The sequence below is a fragment of the Chrysochloris asiatica genome, unplaced genomic scaffold (assembly GCF_000296735.1).
Source record: "Chrysochloris asiatica unplaced genomic scaffold, ChrAsi1.0 scaffold00166, whole genome shotgun sequence".
Lineage (NCBI taxonomy): Eukaryota > Metazoa > Chordata > Mammalia > Afrosoricida > Chrysochloridae > Chrysochloris > Chrysochloris asiatica.
The window spans coordinates 7,202,153-7,209,317 of NW_006408684.1; positions in this window are offsets into that span (position 1 = coordinate 7,202,153).

Consider the following 7,165-nt stretch of genomic DNA (forward strand, 5'->3'; position numbering starts at 1 on the left):
ATGATTTCTACATTCCATTAGGTTACCTTCCTTTGAAATGGGCACAAATATGGATCTCTTTCAATTGGCTGGGCAGGTAGCTGTCTTCCAAATTTCTTGGCATAGATGAGTGAGCATTTTTAGTACTCCATCAATTTGGTGAAACATTTCAATTTGTATTCCATCAATTCCTGGATCCTTGTTTTCTGCAAATGCTTTTAGTGCATCTTGGACTTCTTCCTTCAATACCATCAGTTCTGGATCATAAGGAACCTTTAAAAATGGTTGAACATCAGCCATTTCTTTTTGGGGCAGTGATTGTGTATTCTCTATATCTTCATTTGATGCTTCCTGCATTTATTTAATATTTTGCCTATAGAATACTTCAATATTGTGAGTTGAGACTTGAATTTTTACTTCAGTTCTTTCAGCTTGAAAAATGCTGTTCTAATTCCAAGTCTTTGCACATTTCATTATAATACTTTGCTTTGTCTTCTTGAGAAGTCCTGTGACATTTTCTGTTCAGGCCTTTTACTTCATCGTTCCTTCCCGTTCACTTTAGCTTCTCTACATTCCAGATCACTCCTGAAAGGGTAGTACTGAAAACCATTTGAATAGCAGCAAAACACTGTCTGATATAGTGACAGAAGATGAGCACCTCAGGTTGGAAGGCATTCAAAATACTCCGAAAGAAGTGCTGTCTCCTCAAAGGAGAATTGACCTTCAAGCTGTGGATGGAGCAAAACTTTTGGGACCTTCATTTACTGATGGGATAAAAAACCTTCTGAGCAGATTAGCACTGGAATCAGGCTGCCTCCCGTCATTTATGTGACGTTGGTTTACTCACTCAGTTTCTGTGCTTCAGTGGCATCCTTATTGGCTAATGAAGGATGATCATGCTATTCTCATGTAGGGTTCATGAGCTCCAAATATAGTAAATAAGTGTTAATTTATGTTATTGAATGGGTTGTTGTTATTGTTAGGTACCGTGGAGTGAGTTCCGACTCTTAGTGACCCTACGCAGGGTTTCCGAGGCTGTAAATCTTTATGGGAGCAGACTGCTTCATCTTTCTCTCGCGGAACTGCTGGTAGTTTCGAACTGCAGCCCGATTTGTAACCACTACGTTGAATGGGAAGGACCTTCCCCCCTCCTCTCCCCCCCACCCCCAGCATTCTATCCCCATTAAAGGATGAAGTCATTCAATGTGTTCTTTGAAAAAAGTTACTCAGAATGATCTTCGCAGTAAGTTAATTTGCCTTACCTAAAACTCAACAGGAAACACTGGTACATCCACATTCTCACAGCAATACTGTGAGATAATCAGGTGATTCTTTTCTTTTATTTACATTGTGCAGTGCATTGATTGGATTTTTAATGTTGAACCATCTTTACTTATGTAGTGTGAATCCAACCTGGTCATGATGCATTATTTTTTGATATGCTGAATTATATGGGCTAGAATATGTTACTGAGAATTTTTACATCTCTCTTCATGAATAATGTTGTTGTTAAGTGCCATCGGGTCAGTTCCGACCCATAGCGACCCTGTACAGGGTTTCCGAGGGTGTAAATCTTTACTGGAGTAGAAAGCCTCATCTTTCTCCCGTGGAGCGGCTGGTAGTTTCGAACCGCTGACCTTAAGGTTCGCAGCCCGATTCGTAACCACTACGCTACCAGAGCTCACTTTTCATGAATAATATTGGTCTGTAATTTCTTTTCCTGAGGTGTCTCCTTGGCTTCTTTATCAGTGAAATGCTCACTCAGACTAAATTTGGGAGTAGTCCTTCCTTTCCTATGCTCTAAAATAGTTTGAGTCATATTGAGGTGATCTCTTATTTAAATGTTTGATAGAATCTTCCAGTGAAACTGTCCAGGATGGGCTTTTTTTTTTTTTTAATTTGGAGATTTTTGTTTGTTTGCTTTTACCTCTTCATTCTCTTGTTTTCTTGTTTTGCTATGGGTCTTTTCATTTTTTCTACCTCAGTTTGTGTTCGTTTAGGTAGGCAGTGTGTTTCTAGAAACTTGTCCCTCCTCTAGGTTTTAAAATTTGTTGGAGTAAAGTTTTACAGTATTCTGTTATGATTCTGTTTATTTCAGTTGGTTCTATTGTAATATCACCCATCTAATTTCTTATTTGAGTAATTTGCTTCTTCTCGTGCCTTTCTTTTGTCAATTTGGCCAGTGATAAGTCAATTTTATTGGTCTTTTCAAAGAATCAACATCTAGTCTTGCTGATTTTTTCTGCAGTTTTTCTGTTCTCTGTTTTCTCATGCTCTAAATTTTATTATTTCTTTTCTTCTTGTGATTGTGGGCTTCTTTTTCTGCTCTCTTCCTAGTTGTTTCAGTTGTGGGTTAATGTTTTAATTTTGATTCTTTTGTTTTTTTTTGGTGTAAACATTTATTGTTATACATCGACCTGAGAACCCTACTTTTGCTAGTTCCTGAAGGTTTTGGTGTGTTGTTTTCATTCTTGAGTGATTCTAGGAAATAAAAAAATAAAAAAAACCCTCATCTTTGATTTCTTTTAAATTAAGGTGTTATTCAGTTTCCAGGTGTTTGTTTGATTTTTCCCTTGTTTCTCTTCTTGATTTCTACTTTTATAGAGCGTGATAAGATAAAATGCTTTGTATTATTTTGACGTCTTAGACTTTTTTCAGTGTTGCTTTGTGGTATAAAATGTGCTCTATTCTGGAGAATGATCCATGCATATTGGAAAAGCATATACACTTTGCTGTTGTAGAGTGGAATATTCTATATAGATCTGTGAGGCCAAGCTGATTGATTGAGTCAGTTGAGTTTTGCATGGTGTGCTTAATACTCTTAGCATTGTAGAACTGTTTGTTTTTTTTTTTCTTCTTCTTTTTTTTTTTTCTTTTCAACACTATTAGAGTTTGTTTCACGTATTTTAGAGTCCTGTAATTGGTTGTATTTATATGTTCTCTTGGTTTGATTGACCGCTTAGTCATTCTATAATGTCTTTCTTTACCTTTTATGGTGTATTTTGACTTAACATATATTTTACCAGATATGACCACTCCTCCCCCTTAAAAAAAATGTATATATATGTACTTTTTTAATTTTATTTTTTTCATATATATTTCCATCCTTTAAATGATATTTTGTTTGTCTTTCTTTCTAAAGTACAACTCTTGTAGACAGTATATTGATGGGTTATTATTATTTTTTTAACCCATCTGCCACTCTCTGTCTCTTTACTAGTATCTTGAATCCATTTATATTTGGTATTATTGATAGCTATTAGCTAATGCTGTCATCTTCTGCTTTTTTTCTTGGTGGGGATGGTTCTTTTTTTGTTGTTGTTAATATTGTATTTACTGAGTCTTTTTTCTTTGTTTTAATTTTAATGAATAGGTTTCTTTACTTTCTTTGTGGTTACCTAAACTTAAAGCATTCTTTTATTTCTTTATATTACCTTAACATCTTCCACATATGAAAGTTCTATAAGTGCACCATTTACCATTTATTCCAGTTTTTTTTTTTTTTTTTTTTTTTTGCTTTGACATTGTTGCTATTTCTAGATTGAACTCTCTGGTTCCCTGTTTTCAGTCATTTAGATTTATTTTTAAGAATTCTTTATCTAGATTTTTTTTCTGGCTAATGCGTTCTTGTCTACGTTTTGGGTTGCTGTCTGATGTTGTTGATTCTCTTTCTGATGGACTCCCTTTAACTATTCTTGTGTTTACAAATTCCCTGATGCCTGTTTGTCTGGAAATGTCCTAATTTTACCACTATATTTTAGAGAAAATTTTGCTGTATATATAATTCTTGGTTGACAGCAGTTTTTTTCTTTCAAGGTTTTACATATGTCATCCTATGCCTTCTTGCCTGCATGGGTTCTACCAAGTAATCAGAGCTTAGTCTGACGGTTCCCCTTTATGCTTTTCCCAAACCACTCTTAGGATTCTTTCTTTGTCTGGTTTTGGCAAGTGTGACCATGATATGTCTTGGTGACTTTCTTTTGAAGTCTATGCTGTATAGGATTCACTGAGCTTTTTGAAAGGATATTATCTCATCTTCCATGATAGTAGGGATTTTTTTCTGAGCAAATCTTTGACAATATTTTCTCTGGAATTCCTCCTGTTCTGGAATTCCAGTCATGTGCAAATTTTCTGTCTTAATAGCACAGGTGTGTAGGTAGAAGAGGGGCCACCCACCCATAGACTCCTGGTGTGGGTGACTTGGTAAAGAAATGCCTGCCACCAGATTATAGGTCCTGGTATGGTTGGGTGAGTGGAAGAGGGGATGCGTCCATTCCACAGACCTGCAGTGTGGGTGGCTAGGCAGAAAAGTGAATGTCACCATGCTGCAGGGCCCTGGTGACTGTGGTAGAGTACAGGGCTGACACCCCTGACTCATGAGCCCCCAGTAGGAGTGGCTGAACAAAGGGGAAGGCACTGGTCCACAGACTCCCAGATCTAGGGGCAAGACAGTGATGTTGGTGCTGCTGGACTGTGATTGCATGGGGAGGGTACATGAGGGTGATAGGGGTACACCCTAGGTCTGCAGAACTCTGGCTCAGGGAACTTAAGATGATGCAGTGAGTGAGGTGAGTACACTTAATTTCTGCCTGGTCTGGACATGGGTGCAGAGTCATGCCTACTTGTCTGAAACAGGTAATTAGGTCTTCAAGTAGGAAAGCTATTTGCTTTGTCTCCATAGGGACATGCTGTACAGGTTCATTGGCAGGGTGCCACAATTTGTAGTTTTCCAGGTTTGCTGTTTTTGTACACTCTCTCCTTCCCTTGGTACTCTGTCCAACTTATCAGCCTCAGCTTTGATACTCAGGGTTCCTAGGGTCCTGGTGTGGCGCTGTGGGTTAACAGGCTGGACTGAAAAGTCATATGAACTGCAAGGTAGGCAGTTCAAGCTCTCCAGCTGCTCCTCAGAAACCCTATACAGGGTCACTATGGGTCAGAACAGACTCGATAGCACTTAACAACGAACAACAAAGTTGTAATTTGTATCTAATTCACTTGTTTTACTTGAGTTTTTGTTGTAAGAGGGATGTCATGAGGCATAGGACTTTGCCACCGTGTTTGCCTTCCTCCCCAGAGGGTTTTCATTGGTTCATTTTAATGGAAGTAGATCACCAGGTCTTTCTTCTCAGTCTGCTGAAACCTATCCATGCTGGGGGACCCTGCTGGTGTTTGAAATACTGGTGTCGTAGATTCTAGCATCATAGCAACACATAACTTAGCCCAGTACAACAAAGTGACATATGGTTGTTAGTCCTTCTCAATAAGGATGCTTAAACCTATGCATGACCTTCAAAGACACACTGATTAATTACATTGAAGGCTTGGTGTGCTAAGGATAGAGTGGGGCAGAGACAAACACACGGTCTTTTAGAAACAAATACACATTGAGGCAATTTACAATACAAACCGAAGACTTTACTCTTCAAAAGAATCCAAGTTCAAATGGAAAGTGTGATTTCTGCCTCTGCTTTCCAGTGCTTTTAGGTTTTCTTACTAGTTGATATCTATAGTAGCCTGTCTTTGAAGAAGTCCAGGGCATGGGCAGGTGAATCCACAAGAGAAAACCCAGATGGATCCGATATGTCCATCGAGTGCCCTCCTCTCTCTCCATATCACTTCCCACCAGCTTTATTGAGTGTGATCGATCCAGTTTAAATAATTAAAAGTCAAAACTAATTCACATATATGTGGTGCTTTTCAGGCAAACTGAAAAATATTTTTAAACAAACTTCAAACATACACACTGTGATGCTATGCCCCATGTCATCTGAAATCTGAAAACTGACTTATGAACAACCAAAGATTTTGGTGTTTGTTGTGTCAAAAATGAATGACTCCCATGTCCGAATAACTCTTTGCTGCTCATGAAGCCTTGAAATTTCAGTTTTCTCTTCAGTTTGTTGTTATTATTGGCTGCAGTGGAAAAAGAGAGAATCACTTATCTCAAGAAGATTATTGTTTTTGTGTAACTATTGCTTTTTGTTATTATCTTTTTTTTACCCCCTAGCTATTTTCTAAAAGACCCTTAGGACTTCATAACTTGTAAGAAACAAAAACTCTGAAATATAAATAATTTAAGAACAATCAAATGTTTACTATTTTTGCTTCACTGTACTACGTGTAGATTAACTAAGAGTAAACATCAATGATTTAGTTAAATTTGGTAAAATGGTTTGAATTCTATAGTAATATAGAAATCAATGTTTTTAGTACATCCAACTGAATTCTAGCATTAAATGGTGGGCCTTTAACAATTTTTGCCAGTACAAAAGACTTGTTTTAATAAGCTGGATTAGAATGGTTTGTAATTAGTACATTAATTAATTTTTATGTAAATCGATGTTCTATAGTAATTGAAAGCCATTTGCTCTCCCACAGAGATGTAAATTGCCTTATTTATAGCATCTATGTGTCTGGAAATCCTTAAAAAATTGAGCCAATCTTTGGTCAAGCCTCAATACCAATTGCCATACATTTTAACTAGTAAAATTTAAATTAATGAGGTTCTCTTATACTTAGAAATACATTTATTCTAAAGGGAAAATTATAAGAGTTTACATAAACACATTTATATGTTAACATATACTTAATAGATATATTTTTATTAAGAATATAACAAATAATCCACAATTCACTTGTCAGTTTGTCAAACAGTCGTGGTTTGTGCTTTGCTATGATGCTAGGAGCTATGCCACTTGTTTTAAAATATTAGCAGGGTCACCCATGATTGACAGTTTCCAGCTGAACTTTCAGACTAAGACAGACTAGCAAAGAGGGGAGACACACAACTTCTGAATGGTTAGCAACTGAAAACCTTATGATAACAGTGGAACATTATCAGGTATAGTACTGGAAGATGAGCCCCTCCAGTCAGAAGGCACTCAAAATATGACTGGGTAAAAGCTACCTTCTCAAGGAGTAGTTGACCATTATGATGTGAATGGAGCAAAACTTTTAGGATCTTTGTTTGCTAATGGGGCACAACTCAAAATAAAAAGAAACAGCTGCAGATATTCATTAATAATCAGAACATAAAAGACACAAAGTATAAATACAGGAAATTTGAAAGTTGTCAAAAATTAAATAGAGGAAGAACAAACAAGATGGCGGATCGGGTGGATGTACAGCAGAGAGCTCCGCCAACAACAACACAGAATACCCGACCAAGCAGGCTCAGGGGATGGTC